Raw genomic sequence first — 16288 nt, 5'->3', positions numbered from 1 at the left:
AGATTCACCTGCCCTCAGACAACTTCTGCCCTGAGATCAGGAGGGATTCACCTGCCTCAGACAACTTCTGCCCTGAGACCAGGAGAGATTCACCTGCCCTCAGACAACTTCTGCCCTGAGACCAGGAGGGATTCACCTGCCCTCAGACAACTTCTGCCCTGAGACCAGGAGGGATTCACCTGCCCTCAGACAACTTCTGCCCTGGGAGCAGAGGAGAGAGTTGACTCCCTTTTGTCCAACCACGTTGCCTTAAAACAGAAAAATATGACTTCTGCCCTGAGACCAGGAGAGATTCACCTTCCCTCAGACAACTTCTGCCCTGAGACCTGGAGAGATTCACCTGCCCTCAGATAACTTCTGCCCTGAGACCAGGAGGGATTCAGCTGCCCTCAGACAACTTCTGCCCTGAGACCAGGAGAGATTCACCTGCCCTCAGACAACTTCTGCCCTGAGACCTGGAGAGATTCACCTGCCCTCAGATAACTTCTGCCCTGAGACCAGGAGGGATTCACCTGCCCTCAGACAACTTCTGCCCTGAGACCAGGAGGGATTCACCTGCTTCAGACAACTTCTGCCCTGAGACCAGGAGAGATTCACCTTCCCTCAGACAACTTCTGCCCTGGGACCAGAAGGGATTCACCTGCCCTCAGACAACTTCTGCCCTGGGACCAGGAGGGATTCACCTGCCCTCAGACAACTTCTGCCCTGGGACCAGGAGGGATTCACCTGCCCTCAGACAACTTCTGCCCTGGGACCAGAGGAGACAGTTGACTCCCTTTTGTCCAACCACGTTGCCTTAAAACAGAAAAATATGACTTCTGCCCTGAGACCAGGAGAGATTCACCTTCCCTCAGACAACTTCTGCCCTGAGACCTGGAGAGATTCACCTGCCCTCAGACAACTTCTGCCCTGAGACCAGGAGGGATTCACCTGCCCTCAGGCAACTTCTGCCCTGGGACCAGAGGAGAGAGTTGACTCCCTTTTGTCCAACTACGTTGCCTTAAAACAGAAAAATATGACTTCTGCCCTGAGACCAGGAGAGATTCACCTTCCCTCAGACAACTTCTGCCCTGAGACCTGGAGAGATTCACCTGCCCTCAGACAACTTCTGCCCTGAGACCAGGAGGGATTCACCTGCCTCAGACAACTTCTGCCCTGAGACCAGGAGAGATTCACCTGCCCTCAGACAGCTTCTGCCCTGAGACCAGGAGGGATTCACCTGCCCTCAGACAACTTCTGCCCTGAGACCAGGAGGGATTCACCTGCCCTCAGACAACTTCTGCCCTGGGACCAGAGGAGAGAGTTGACTCCCTTTTGTCCAACCACGTTGCCTTCAAACAGAAAAATATGACTTCTGCCCTGACACCAGGAGAGATTCACCTTCCCTCAGACAACTTCTGCCCTGAGACCTGGAGAGATTCACCTGCCCTCAGATAACTTCTGCCCTGAGACCAGGAGGGATTCAGCTGCCCTCAGACAACTTCTGCCCTGAGACCAGGAGAGATTCACCTGCCCTCAGACAACTTCTGCCCTGAGACCTGGAGAGATTCACCTGCCCTCAGATAACTTCTGCCCTGAGACCAGGAGAGATTCACCTGCCCTCAGACAACTTCTGCCCTGAGACCAGGAGAGATTCACCTGCCCTCAGACAACTTCTGCCCTGAGACCAGGAGAGATTCACCTTCCCTCAGACAACTTCTGCCCTGAGACCAGGAGGGATTCACCTGCCTCAGACAACTTCTGCCCTGAGACCAGGAGAGATTCACCTGCCCTCAGACAACTTCTGCCCTGAGACCAGGAGGGATTCACCTGCCCTCAGACAACTTCTGCCCTGAGACCAGGAGGGATTCACCTGCCCTCAGACAACTTCTGCCCTGGGAGCAGAGGAGAGAGTTGACTCCCTTTTGTCCAACCACGTTGCCTTAAAACAGAAAAATATGACTTCTGCCCTGAGACCAGGAGAGATTCACCTTCCCTCAGACAACTTCTGCCCTGAGACCTGGAGAGATTCACCTGCCCTCAGATAACTTCTGCCCTGAGACCAGGAGGGATTCACCTGCCCTCAGACAACTTCTGCCCTGGGACCAGAGGAGAGAGTTGACTCCCTTTTGTCCAACTACGTTGCCTTAAAACAGAAAAATATGACTTCTGCCCTGAGACCAGGAGAGATTCACCTTCCCTCAGACAACTTCTGCCCTGAGACCAGGAGAGATTCACCTGCCCTCAGACAACTTCTGCCCTGAGACCAGGAGGGATTCACCTGCCTCAGACAACTTCTGCCCTGAGACCAGGAGAGATTCACCTGCCCTCAGACAACTTCTGCCCTGAGACCAGGAGGGATTCACCTGCCCTCAGACAACTTCTGCCCTGAGACCAGGAGGGATTCACCTGCCCTCAGACAACTTCTGCCCTGAGACCAGGAGGGATTCACCTGCCCTCAGACAATTTCTGCCCTGAGACCAGGAGGGATTCACATGCCCTCAGACAACTTCTGCCCTGGGACCAGAGGAGAGAGTTGACTCCCTTTTGTCCAACCACGTTGCCTTAAAACAGAAAAATATGACTTCTGCCCTGAGACCAGGAGAGATTCACCTTCCCTCAGACAACTTCTGCCCTGAGACCTGGAGAGATTCACCTGCCCTCAGATAACTTCTGCCCTGAGACCAGGAGGGATTCACCTGCCCTCAGACAACTTCTGCCCTGAGACCAGGAGGGATTCACATGCCCTCAGACAACTTCTGCCCTGGGACCAGAGGAGAGAGTTGACTCCCTTTTGTCCAACTACGTTGCCTTAAAACAGAAAAATATGACTTCTGCCCTGAGACCAGGAGAGATTCACCTTCCCTCAGACAACTTCTGCCCTGAGACCAGGAGAGATTCACCTGCCCTCAGACAACTTCTGCCCTGAGACCAGGAGGGATTCACCTGCCTCAGACAACTTCTGCCCTGAGACCAGGAGAGATTCACCTGCCCTCAGACAACTTCTGCCCTGAGACCAGGAGAGATTCACCTTCCCTCAGACAACTTCTGCCCTGGGACCAGAGGAGAGAGTTTACTCCCTTTTGTCCAACCACGTTGCCTTAAAACAGAAAAATATGACTTCTGCCCTGAGACCAGGAGAGATTCACCTTCCCTCAGACAACTTCTGCCCTGAGACCTGGAGAGATTCACCTGCCCTCAGATAACTTCTGCCCTGAGACCAGGAGGGATTCAGCTGCCCTCAGACAACTTCTGCCCTGAGACCAGGAGAGATTCACCTGCCCTCAGACAACTTCTGCCCTGAGACCTGGAGAGATTCACCTGCCCTCAGATAACTTCTGCCCTGAGACCAGGAGGGATTCACCTGCCCTCAGACAACTTCTGCCCTGAGACCAGGAGGGATTCACCTGCTTCAGACAACTTCTGCCCTGAGACCAGGAGAGATTCACCTTCCCTCAGACAACTTCTGCCCTGGGACCAGAAGGGATTCACCTGCCCTCAGACAACTTCTGCCCTGGGACCAGGAGGGATTCACCTGCCCTCAGACAACTTCTGCCCTGGGACCAGGAGGGATTCACCTGCCCTCAGACAACTTCTGCCCTGGGACCAGAGGAGACAGTTGACTCCCTTTTGTCCAACCACGTTGCCTTAAAACAGAAAAATATGACTTCTGCCCTGAGACCAGGAGAGATTCACCTTCCCTCAGACAACTTCTGCCCTGAGACCTGGAGAGATTCACCTGCCCTCAGACAACTTCTGCCCTGGGACCAGAGGAGAGAGTTGACTCCCTTTTGTCCAACCACGTTGCCTTAAAACAGAAAAATATGACTTCTGCCCTGAGACCAGGAGAGATTCACCTTCCCTCAGACAACTTCTGCCCTGAGACCTGGAGAGATTCACCTGCCCTCAGACAACTTCTGCCCTGAGACCAGGAGGGATTCACCTGCCCTCAAACAACTTCTGCCCTGGGACCAGAGGAGAGAGTTGACTCCCTTTTGTCCAACTACGTTGCCTTAAAACAGAAAAATATGACTTCTGCCCTGAGACCAGGAGAGATTCACCTTCCCTCAGACAACTTCTGCCCTGAGACCAGGAGAGATTCACCTGCCCTCAGACAACTTCTGCCCTGAGATCAGGAGGGATTCACCTGCCTCAGACAACTTCTGCCCTGAGACCAGGAGAGATTCACCTGCCCTCAGACAACTTCTGCCCTGAGACCAGGAGGGATTCACCTGCCCTCAGACAACTTCTGCCCTGAGACCAGGAGGGATTCACCTGCCCTCAGACAACTTCTGCCCTGGCACCAGAGGAGAGAGTTGACTCCCTTTTGTCAACCACGTTGCCTTAAAACAGAAAAATATGACTTCTGCCCTGAGACCAGGAGAGATTCACCTTCCCTCAGACAACTTCTGCCCTGAGACCAGGAGAGATTCACCTGCCCTCAGACAACTTCTGCCCTGAGATCAGGAGGGATTCACCTGCCTCAGACAACTTCTGCCCTGAGACCAGGAGAGATTCACCTGCCCTCAGACAACTTCTGCCCTGAGACCAGGAGGGATTCACCTGCCCTCAGACAACTTCTGCCCTGGGACCAGAGGAGAGAGTTGACTCCCTTTTGTCAACCACGTTGCCTTAAAACAGAAAAATATGAATTCTGCCCTGAGACCAGGAGAGATTCACCTTCCCTCAGACAACTTCTGCCCTGAGACCTGGAGAGATTCACCTGCCCTCAGATAACTTTTGCCCTGAGACCAGGAGGGATTCAGCTGCTCTCAGACAACTTCTGCCCTGAGACCAGGAGAGATTCACCTGCCCTCAGACAACTTCTGCCCTGAGACCAGGAGGGATTCACCTGCCCTCAGACAACTTCTGCCCTGAGACCAGGAGAGATTCACCTTCCCTCAGACAACTTCTGCCCTGGGACCAGAGGAGAGAGTTTACTCCCTTTTGTCCAACCACGTTGCCTTAAAACAGAAAAATATGACTTCTGCCCTGAGACCAGGAGAGATTCACCTTCCCTCAGACAACTTCTGCCCTGAGACCTGGAGAGATTCACCTGCCCTCAGATAACTTCTGCCCTGAGACCAGGAGGGATTCAGCTGCCCTCAGACAACTTCTGCCCTGAGACCAGGAGAGATTCACCTGCCCTCAGACAACTTCTGCCCTGAGACCTGGAGAGATTCACCTGCCCTCAGATAACTTCTGCCCTGAGACCAGGAGGGATTCACCTGCCCTCAGACAACTTCTGCCCTGAGACCAGGAGAGATTCACCTGCCCTCAGACAACTTCTGCCCTGAGACCAGGAGAGATTCACCTTCCCTCAGACAACTTCTGCCCTGAGACCAGGAGGGATTCACCTGCCCTCAGACAACTTCTGCCCTGGGACCAGGAGGGATTCACCTGCCCTCAGACAACTTCTGCCCTGGGACCAGAGGAGACAGTTGACTCCCTTTTGTCCAACCACGTTGCCTTAAAACAGAAAAATATGACTTCTGCCCTGAGACCAGGAGAGATTCACCTTCCCTCAGACAACTTCTGCCCTGAGACCTGGAGAGATTCACCTGCCCTCAGACAACTTCTGCCCTGGGACCAGAGGAGAGAGTTGACTCCCTTTTGTCCAACCACGTTGCCTTAAAACAGAAAAATATGACTTCTGCCCTGAGACCAGGAGAGATTCACCTTCCCTCAGACAACTTCTGCCCTGAGACCTGGAGAGATTCACCTGCCCTCAGACAACTTCTGCCCTGAGACCAGGAGGGATTCACCTGCCCTCAAACAACTTCTGCCCTGGGACCAGAGGAGAGAGTTGACTCCCTTTTGTCCAACTACGTTGCCTTAAAACAGAAAAATATGACTTCTGCCCTGAGACCAGGAGAGATTCACCTTCCCTCAGACAACTTCTGCCCTGAGACCAGGAGAGATTCACCTGCCCTCAGACAACTTCTGCCCTGAGATCAGGAGGGATTCACCTGCCTCAGACAACTTCTGCCCTGAGACCAGGAGAGATTCACCTGCCCTCAGACAACTTCTGCCCTGAGACCAGGAGGGATTCACCTGCCCTCAGACAACTTCTGCCCTGAGACCAGGAGGGATTCACCTGCCCTCAGACAACTTCTGCCCTGGCACCAGAGGAGAGAGTTGACTCCCTTTTGTCAACCACGTTGCCTTAAAACAGAAAAATATGACTTCTGCCCTGAGACCAGGAGAGATTCACCTTCCCTCAGACAACTTCTGCCCTGAGACCAGGAGAGATTCACCTGCCCTCAGACAACTTCTGCCCTGAGATCAGGAGGGATTCACCTGCCTCAGACAACTTCTGCCCTGAGACCAGGAGAGATTCACCTGCCCTCAGACAACTTCTGCCCTGAGACCAGGAGGGATTCACCTGCCCTCAGACAACTTCTGCCCTGGGACCAGAGGAGAGAGTTGACTCCCTTTTGTCAACCACGTTGCCTTAAAACAGAAAAATATGAATTCTGCCCTGAGACCAGGAGAGATTCACCTTCCCTCAGACAACTTCTGCCCTGAGACCTGGAGAGATTCACCTGCCCTCAGATAACTTTTGCCCTGAGACCAGGAGGGATTCAGCTGCTCTCAGACAACTTCTGCCCTGAGACCAGGAGAGATTCACCTGCCCTCAGACAACTTCTGCCCTGAGACCAGGAGGGATTCACCTGCCCTCAGACAACTTCTGCCCTGAGACCAGGAGAGATTCACCTTCCCTCAGACAACTTCTGCCCTGGGACCAGAGGAGAGAGTTTACTCCCTTTTGTCCAACCACGTTGCCTTAAAACAGAAAAATATGACTTCTGCCCTGAGACCAGGAGAGATTCACCTTCCCTCAGACAACTTCTGCCCTGAGACCTGGAGAGATTCACCTGCCCTCAGATAACTTCTGCCCTGAGACCAGGAGGGATTCAGCTGCCCTCAGACAACTTCTGCCCTGAGACCAGGAGAGATTCACCTGCCCTCAGACAACTTCTGCCCTGAGACCTGGAGAGATTCACCTGCCCTCAGATAACTTCTGCCCTGAGACCAGGAGGGATTCACCTGCCCTCAGACAACTTCTGCCCTGAGACCAGGAGAGATTCACCTGCCCTCAGACAACTTCTGCCCTGAGACCAGGAGAGATTCACCTTCCCTCAGACAACTTCTGCCCTGAGACCAGGAGGGATTCACCTGCCCTCAGACAACTTCTGCCCTGGGACCAGGAGGGATTCACCTGCCCTCAGACAACTTCTGCCCTGGGACCAGAGGAGACAGTTGACTCCCTTTTGTCCAACCACGTTGCCTTAAAACAGAAAAATATGACTTCTGCCCTGAGACCAGGAGAGATTCACCTTCCCTCAGACAACTTCTGCCCTGAGACCTGGAGAGATTCACCTGCCCTCAGACAACTTCTGCCCTGGGACCAGAGGAGAGAGTTGACTCCCTTTTGTCCAACCACGTTGCCTTAAAACAGAAAAATATGACTTCTGCCCTGAGACCAGGAGAGATTCACCTTCCCTCAGACAACTTCTGCCCTGAGACCTGGAGAGATTCACCTGCCCTCAGATAACTTCTGCCCTGAGACCAGGAGGGATTCACCTGCCCTCAGACAACTTCTGCCCTGAGACCAGGAGGGATTCACCTGCCCTCAGACAACTTCTGCCCTGGGACCAGAGGAGAGAGTTGACTCCCTTTTGTCCAACTACGTTGCCTTAAAACAGAAAAATATGACTTCTGCCCTGAGACCAGGAGAGATTCACCTTCCCTCAGACAACTTCTGCCCCGAGACCAGGAGAGATTCACCTCCCCTCAGACAACTTCTGCCCTGAGATCAGGAGGGATTCACCTGCCTCAGACAACTTCTGCCCTGAGGCCAGGAGAGATTCACCTGCCCTCAGACAACTTCTGCCCTGAGACCAGGAGGGATTCACCTGCCCTCAGACAACTTCTGCCCTGGGACCAGAGGAGAGAGTTGACTCCCTTTTGTCCAACCACGTTGCCTTAAAACAGAAAAATATGACTTCTGCCCTGAGACCAGGAGAGATTCACCTTCCCTCAGACAACTTCTGCCCTGAGACCTGGAGAGATTCACCTGCCCTCAGATAACTTCTGCCCTGAGACCAGGAGGGATTCAGCTGCCCTCAGACAACTTCTGCCCTGAGACCAGGAGAGATTCACCTGCCCTCAGACAACTTCTGCCCTGAGACCTGGAGAGATTCACCTGCCCTCAGATAACTTCTGCCCTGAGACCAGGAGGGATTCACCTGCCCTCAGACAACTTCTGCCCTGAGACCAGGAGGGATTCACCTGCTTCAGACAACTTCTGCCCTGAGACCAGGAGAGATTCACCTTCCCTCAGACAACTTCTGCCCTGGGACCAGAAGGGATTCACCTGCCCTCAGACAACTTCTGCCCTGGGACCAGGAGGGATTCACCTGCCCTCAGACAACTTCTGCCCTGGGACCAGGAGGGATTCACCTGCCCTCAGACAACTTCTGCCCTGGGACCAGAGGAGACAGTTGACTCCCTTTTGTCCAACCACGTTGCCTTAAAACAGAAAAATATGACTTCTGCCCTGAGACCAGGAGAGATTCACCTTCCCTCAGACAACTTCTGCCCTGAGACCTGGAGAGATTCACCTGCCCTCAGACAACTTCTGCCCTGGGACCAGAGGAGAGAGTTGACTCCCTTTTGTCCAACCACGTTGCCTTAAAACAGAAAAATATGACTTCTGCCCTGAGACCAGGAGAGATTCACCTTCCCTCAGACAACTTCTGCCCTGAGACCTGGAGAGATTCACCTGCCCTCAGACAACTTCTGCCCTGAGACCAGGAGGGATTCACCTGCCCTCAAACAACTTCTGCCCTGAGACCAGAGGAGAGAGTTGACTCCCTTTTGTCCAACTACGTTGCCTTAAAACAGAAAAATATGACTTCTGCCCTGAGACCAGGAGAGATTCACCTTCCCTCAGACAACTTCTGCCCTGAGACCAGGAGAGATTCACCTGCCCTCAGACAACTTCTGCCCTGAGATCAGGAGGGATTCACCTGCCTCAGACAACTTCTGCCCTGAGACCAGGAGAGATTCACCTGCCCTCAGACAACTTCTGCCCTGAGACCAGGAGGGATTCACCTGCCCTCAGACAACTTCTGCCCTGAGACCAGGAGGGATTCACCTGCCCTCAGACAACTTCTGCCCTGGCACCAGAGGAGAGAGTTGACTCCCTTTTGTCAACCACGTTGCCTTAAAACAGAAAAATATGACTTCTGCCCTGAGACCAGGAGAGATTCACCTTCCCTCAGACAACTTCTGCCCTGAGACCAGGAGAGATTCACCTGCCCTCAGACAACTTCTGCCCTGAGATCAGGAGGGATTCACCTGCCTCAGACAACTTCTGCCCTGAGACCAGGAGAGATTCACCTGCCCTCAGACAACTTCTGCCCTGAGACCAGGAGGGATTCACCTGCCCTCAGACAACTTCTGCCCTGGGACCAGAGGAGAGAGTTGACTCCCTTTTGTCAACCACGTTGCCTTAAAACAGAAAAATATGAATTCTGCCCTGAGACCAGGAGAGATTCACCTTCCCTCAGACAACTTCTGCCCTGAGACCTGGAGAGATTCACCTGCCCTCAGATAACTTTTGCCCTGAGACCAGGAGGGATTCAGCTGCTCTCAGACAACTTCTGCCCTGAGACCAGGAGAGATTCACCTGCCCTCAGACAACTTCTGCCCTGAGACCAGGAGGGATTCACCTGCCCTCAGACAACTTCTGCCCTGAGACCAGGAGAGATTCACCTTCCCTCAGACAACTTCTGCCCTGGGACCAGAGGAGAGAGTTTACTCCCTTTTGTCCAACCACGTTGCCTTAAAACAGAAAAATATGACTTCTGCCCTGAGACCAGGAGAGATTCACCTTCCCTCAGACAACTTCTGCCCTGAGACCTGGAGAGATTCACCTGCCCTCAGATAACTTCTGCCCTGAGACCAGGAGGGATTCAGCTGCCCTCAGACAACTTCTGCCCTGAGACCAGGAGAGATTCACCTGCCCTCAGACAACTTCTGCCCTGAGACCTGGAGAGATTCACCTGCCCTCAGATAACTTCTGCCCTGAGACCAGGAGGGATTCACCTGCCCTCAGACAACTTCTGCCCTGAGACCAGGAGAGATTCACCTGCCCTCAGACAACTTCTGCCCTGAGACCAGGAGAGATTCACCTTCCCTCAGACAACTTCTGCCCTGAGACCAGGAGGGATTCACCTGCCCTCAGACAACTTCTGCCCTGGGACCAGGAGGGATTCACCTGCCCTCAGACAACTTCTGCCCTGGGACCAGAGGAGACAGTTGACTCCCTTTTGTCCAACCACGTTGCCTTAAAACAGAAAAATATGACTTCTGCCCTGAGACCAGGAGAGATTCACCTTCCCTCAGACAACTTCTGCCCTGAGACCTGGAGAGATTCACCTGCCCTCAGACAACTTCTGCCCTGGGACCAGAGGAGAGAGTTGACTCCCTTTTGTCCAACCACGTTGCCTTAAAACAGAAAAATATGACTTCTGCCCTGAGACCAGGAGAGATTCACCTTCCCTCAGACAACTTCTGCCCTGAGACCTGGAGAGATTCACCTGCCCTCAGACAACTTCTGCCCTGAGACCAGGAGGGATTCACCTGCCCTCAAACAACTTCTGCCCTGGGACCAGAGGAGAGAGTTGACTCCCTTTTGTCCAACTACGTTGCCTTAAAACAGAAAAATATGACTTCTGCCCTGAGACCAGGAGAGATTCACCTTCCCTCAGACAACTTCTGCCCTGAGACCAGGAGAGATTCACCTGCCCTCAGACAACTTCTGCCCTGAGATCAGGAGGGATTCACCTGCCTCAGACAACTTCTGCCCTGAGACCAGGAGAGATTCACCTGCCCTCAGACAACTTCTGCCCTGAGACCAGGAGGGATTCACCTGCCCTCAGACAACTTCTGCCCTGAGACCAGGAGGGATTCACCTGCCCTCAGACAACTTCTGCCCTGGCACCAGAGGAGAGAGTTGACTCCCTTTTGTCAACCACGTTGCCTTAAAACAGAAAAATATGACTTCTGCCCTGAGACCAGGAGAGATTCACCTTCCCTCAGACAACTTCTGCCCTGAGACCAGGAGAGATTCACCTGCCCTCAGACAACTTCTGCCCTGAGATCAGGAGGGATTCACCTGCCTCAGACAACTTCTGCCCTGAGACCAGGAGAGATTCACCTGCCCTCAGACAACTTCTGCCCTGAGACCAGGAGGGATTCACCTGCCCTCAGACAACTTCTGCCCTGGGACCAGAGGAGAGAGTTGACTCCCTTTTGTCAACCACGTTGCCTTAAAACAGAAAAATATGAATTCTGCCCTGAGACCAGGAGAGATTCACCTTCCCTCAGACAACTTCTGCCCTGAGACCTGGAGAGATTCACCTGCCCTCAGATAACTTTTGCCCTGAGACCAGGAGGGATTCAGCTGCTCTCAGACAACTTCTGCCCTGAGACCAGGAGAGATTCACCTGCCCTCAGACAACTTCTGCCCTGAGACCAGGAGGGATTCACCTGCCCTCAGACAACTTCTGCCCTGAGACCAGGAGAGATTCACCTTCCCTCAGACAACTTCTGCCCTGGGACCAGAGGAGAGAGTTTACTCCCTTTTGTCCAACCACGTTGCCTTAAAACAGAAAAATATGACTTCTGCCCTGAGACCAGGAGAGATTCACCTTCCCTCAGACAACTTCTGCCCTGAGACCTGGAGAGATTCACCTGCCCTCAGATAACTTCTGCCCTGAGACCAGGAGGGATTCAGCTGCCCTCAGACAACTTCTGCCCTGAGACCAGGAGAGATTCACCTGCCCTCAGACAACTTCTGCCCTGAGACCTGGAGAGATTCACCTGCCCTCAGATAACTTCTGCCCTGAGACCAGGAGGGATTCACCTGCCCTCAGACAACTTCTGCCCTGAGACCAGGAGAGATTCACCTGCCCTCAGACAACTTCTGCCCTGAGACCAGGAGAGATTCACCTTCCCTCAGACAACTTCTGCCCTGAGACCAGGAGGGATTCACCTGCCCTCAGACAACTTCTGCCCTGGGACCAGGAGGGATTCACCTGCCCTCAGACAACTTCTGCCCTGGGACCAGAGGAGACAGTTGACTCCCTTTTGTCCAACCACGTTGCCTTAAAACAGAAAAATATGACTTCTGCCCTGAGACCAGGAGAGATTCACCTTCCCTCAGACAACTTCTGCCCTGAGACCTGGAGAGATTCACCTGCCCTCAGACAACTTCTGCCCTGGGACCAGAGGAGAGAGTTGACTCCCTTTTGTCCAACCACGTTGCCTTAAAACAGAAAAATATGACTTCTGCCCTGAGACCAGGAGAGATTCACCTTCCCTCAGACAACTTCTGCCCTGAGACCTGGAGAGATTCACCTGCCCTCAGATAACTTCTGCCCTGAGACCAGGAGGGATTCACCTGCCCTCAGACAACTTCTGCCCTGAGACCAGGAGGGATTCACCTGCCCTCAGACAACTTCTGCCCTGGGACCAGAGGAGAGAGTTGACTCCCTTTTGTCCAACTACGTTGCCTTAAAACAGAAAAATATGACTTCTGCCCTGAGACCAGGAGAGATTCACCTTCCCTCAGACAACTTCTGCCCCGAGACCAGGAGAGATTCACCTCCCCTCAGACAACTTCTGCCCTGAGATCAGGAGGGATTCACCTGCCTCAGACAACTTCTGCCCTGAGGCCAGGAGAGATTCACCTGCCCTCAGACAACTTCTGCCCTGAGACCAGGAGGGATTCACCTGCCCTCAGACAACTTCTGCCCTGGGACCAGAGGAGAGAGTTGACTCCCTTTTGTCCAACCACGTTGCCTTAAAACAGAAAAATATGACTTCTGCCCTGAGACCAGGAGAGATTCACCTTCCCTCAGACAACTTCTGCCCTGAGACCTGGAGAGATTCACCTGCCCTCAGATAGCTTTTGCCCTGAGACCAGGAGGGATTCAGCTGCTCTCAGACAACTTCTGCCCTGAGACCAGGAGAGATTCACCTGCCCTCAGACAACTTCTGCCCTGAGACCATGAGGGATTCACCTGCCCTCAGACAACTTCTGCCCTGAGACCAGGAGAGATTCACCTTCCCTCAGACAACTTCTGCCCTGGGACCAGAGGAGAGAGTTGACTCCCTTTTGTCCAACCACGTTGCCTTAAAACAGAAAAATATGACTTCTGCCCTGAGACCAGGAGAGATTCACCTTCCCTCAGACAACTTCTGCCCTGAGACCTGGAGAGATTCACCTGCCCTCAGATAACTTCTGCCCTGAGACCAGGAGGGATTCACCTGCCCTCAGACAACTTCTGCCCTGAGACCAGGAGAGATTCACCTGCCCTCAGACAACTTCTGCCCTGAGACCAGGAGGGATTCACCTGCCTCAGACAACTTCTGCCCTGAGACCAGGAGAGATTCACCTTCCCTCAGACAACTTCTGCCCTGAGACCAGGAGGGATTCACCTGCCCTCAGACAACTTCTGCCCTGAGACCAGGAGGGATTCACCTGCCCTCAGACAACTTCTGCCCTGGGACCAGAGGAGACAGTTGACTCCCTTTTGTCCAACCACGTTGCCTTAAAACAGAAAAATATGACTTCTGCCCTGAGACCAGGATAGATTCACCTTCCCTCAGACAACTTCTGCCCTGAGACCTGGAGAGATTCACCTGCCCTCAGACAACTTCTGCCCTGAGACCTGGAGAGATTCACCTGCCCTCAGACAACTTCTGCCCTGGGACCAGAGGAGAGAGTTGACTCCCTTTTGTCCAACCACGTTGCCTTAAAACAGAAAAATATGACTTCTGCCCTGAGACCAGGAGAGATTCACCTTCCCTCAGACAACTTCTGCCCTGAGACCTGGAGAGATTCACCTGCCCTCAGATAACTTCTGCCCTGAGACCAGGAGGGATTCACCTGCCCTCAGACAACTTCTGCCCTGAGACCAGGAGGGATTCACATGCCCTCAGACAACTTCTGCCCTGGGACCAGAGGAGAGAGTTGACTCCCTTTTGTCCAACTACGTTGCCTTAAAACAGAAAAATATGACTTCTGCCCTGAGACCAGGAGAGATTCACCTTCCCTCAGACAACTTCTGCCCTGAGACCAGGAGAGATTCACCTGCCCTCAGACAACTTCTGCCCTGAGACCAGGAGGGATTCACCTGCCTCAGACAACTTCTGCCCTGAGACCAGGAGAGATTCACCTGCCCTCAGACAACTTCTGCCCTGAGACCAGGAGAGATTCACCTTCCCTCAGACAACTTCTGCCCTGGGACCAGAGGAGAGAGTTTACTCCCTTTTGTCCAACCACGTTGCCTTAAAACAGAAAAATATGACTTCTGCCCTGAGACCAGGAGAGATTCACCTTCCCTCAGACAACTTCTGCCCTGAGACCTGGAGAGATTCACCTGCCCTCAGATAACTTCTGCCCTGAGACCAGGAGGGATTCAGCTGCCCTCAGACAACTTCTGCCCTGAGACCAGGAGAGATTCACCTGCCCTCAGACAACTTCTGCCCTGAGACCTGGAGAGATTCACCTGCCCTCAGATAACTTCTGCCCTGAGACCAGGAGAGATTCACCTGCCCTCAGACAACTTCTGCCCTGAGACCAGGAGAGATTCACCTGCCCTCAGACAACTTCTGCCCTGAGATCAGGAGGGATTCACCTGCCTCAGACAACTTCTGCCCTGAGACCAGGAGAGATTCACCTGCCCTCAGACAACTTCTGCCCTGAGACCAGGAGGGATTCACCTGCCCTCAGACAACTTCTGCCCTGGGACCAGAGGAGAGAGTTGACTCCCTTTTGTCAACCACGTTGCCTTAAAACAGAAAAATATGAATTCTGCCCTGAGACCAGGAGAGATTCACCTTCCCTCAGACAACTTCTGCCCTGAGACCTGGAGAGATTCACCTGCCCTCAGATAACTTTTGCCCTGAGACCAGGAGGGATTCAGCTGCTCTCAGACAACTTCTGCCCTGAGACCAGGAGAGATTCACCTGCCCTCAGACAACTTCTGCCCTGAGACCAGGAGGGATTCACCTGCCCTCAGACAACTTCTGCCCTGAGACCAGGAGAGATTCACCTTCCCTCAGACAACTTCTGCCCTGGGACCAGAGGAGAGAGTTTACTCCCTTTTGTCCAACCACGTTGCCTTAAAACAGAAAAATATGACTTCTGCCCTGAGACCAGGAGAGATTCACCTTCCCTCAGACAACTTCTGCCCTGAGACCTGGAGAGATTCACCTGCCCTCAGATAACTTCTGCCCTGAGACCAGGAGGGATTCAGCTGCCCTCAGACAACTTCTGCCCTGAGACCAGGAGAGATTCACCTGCCCTCAGACAACTTCTGCCCTGAGACCTGGAGAGATTCACCTGCCCTCAGATAACTTCTGCCCTGAGACCAGGAGGGATTCACCTGCCCTCAGACAACTTCTGCCCTGAGACCAGGAGAGATTCACCTGCCCTCAGACAACTTCTGCCCTGAGACCAGGAGAGATTCACCTTCCCTCAGACAACTTCTGCCCTGAGACCAGGAGGGATTCACCTGCCCTCAGACAACTTCTGCCCTGGGACCAGGAGGGATTCACCTGCCCTCAGACAACTTCTGCCCTGGGACCAGAGGAGACAGTTGACTCCCTTTTGTCCAACCACGTTGCCTTAAAACAGAAAAATATGACTTCTGCCCTGAGACCAGGAGAGATTCACCTGCCCTCAGACAACTTCTGCCCTGAGACCTGGAGAGATTCACCTGCCCTCAGACAACTTCTGCCCTGGGACCAGAGGAGAGAGTTGACTCCCTTTTGTCCAACCACGTTGCCTTAAAACAGAAAAATATGACTTCTGCCCTGAGACCAGGAGAGATTCACCTTCCCTCAGACAACTTCTGCCCTGAGACCTGGAGAGATTCACCTGCCCTCAGATAACTTCTGCCCTGAGACCAGGAGGGATTCACCTGCCCTCAGACAACTTCTGCCCTGAGACCAGGAGGGATTCACCTGCCCTCAGACAACTTCTGCCCTGGGACCAGAGGAGAGAGTTGACTCCCTTTTGTCCAACTACGTTGCCTTAAAACAGAAAAATATGACTTCTGCCCTGAGACCAGGAGAGATTCACCTTCCCTCAGACAACTTCTGCCCCGAGACCAGGAGAGATTCACCTCCCCTCAGACAACTTCTGCCCTGAGATCAGGAGGGATTCACCTGCCTCAGACAACTTCTGCCCTGAGGCCAGGAGAGATTCACCTGCCCTCAGACAACT

This window comes from Pagrus pagrus, assembly GCF_965226575.1.
Source record: "Pagrus pagrus genome assembly, chromosome: 13".
NCBI classification, from domain to species: Eukaryota; Metazoa; Chordata; class Actinopteri; order Spariformes; family Sparidae; genus Pagrus; species Pagrus pagrus.
Note: the sequence above shows the minus strand (reverse complement) of the source record.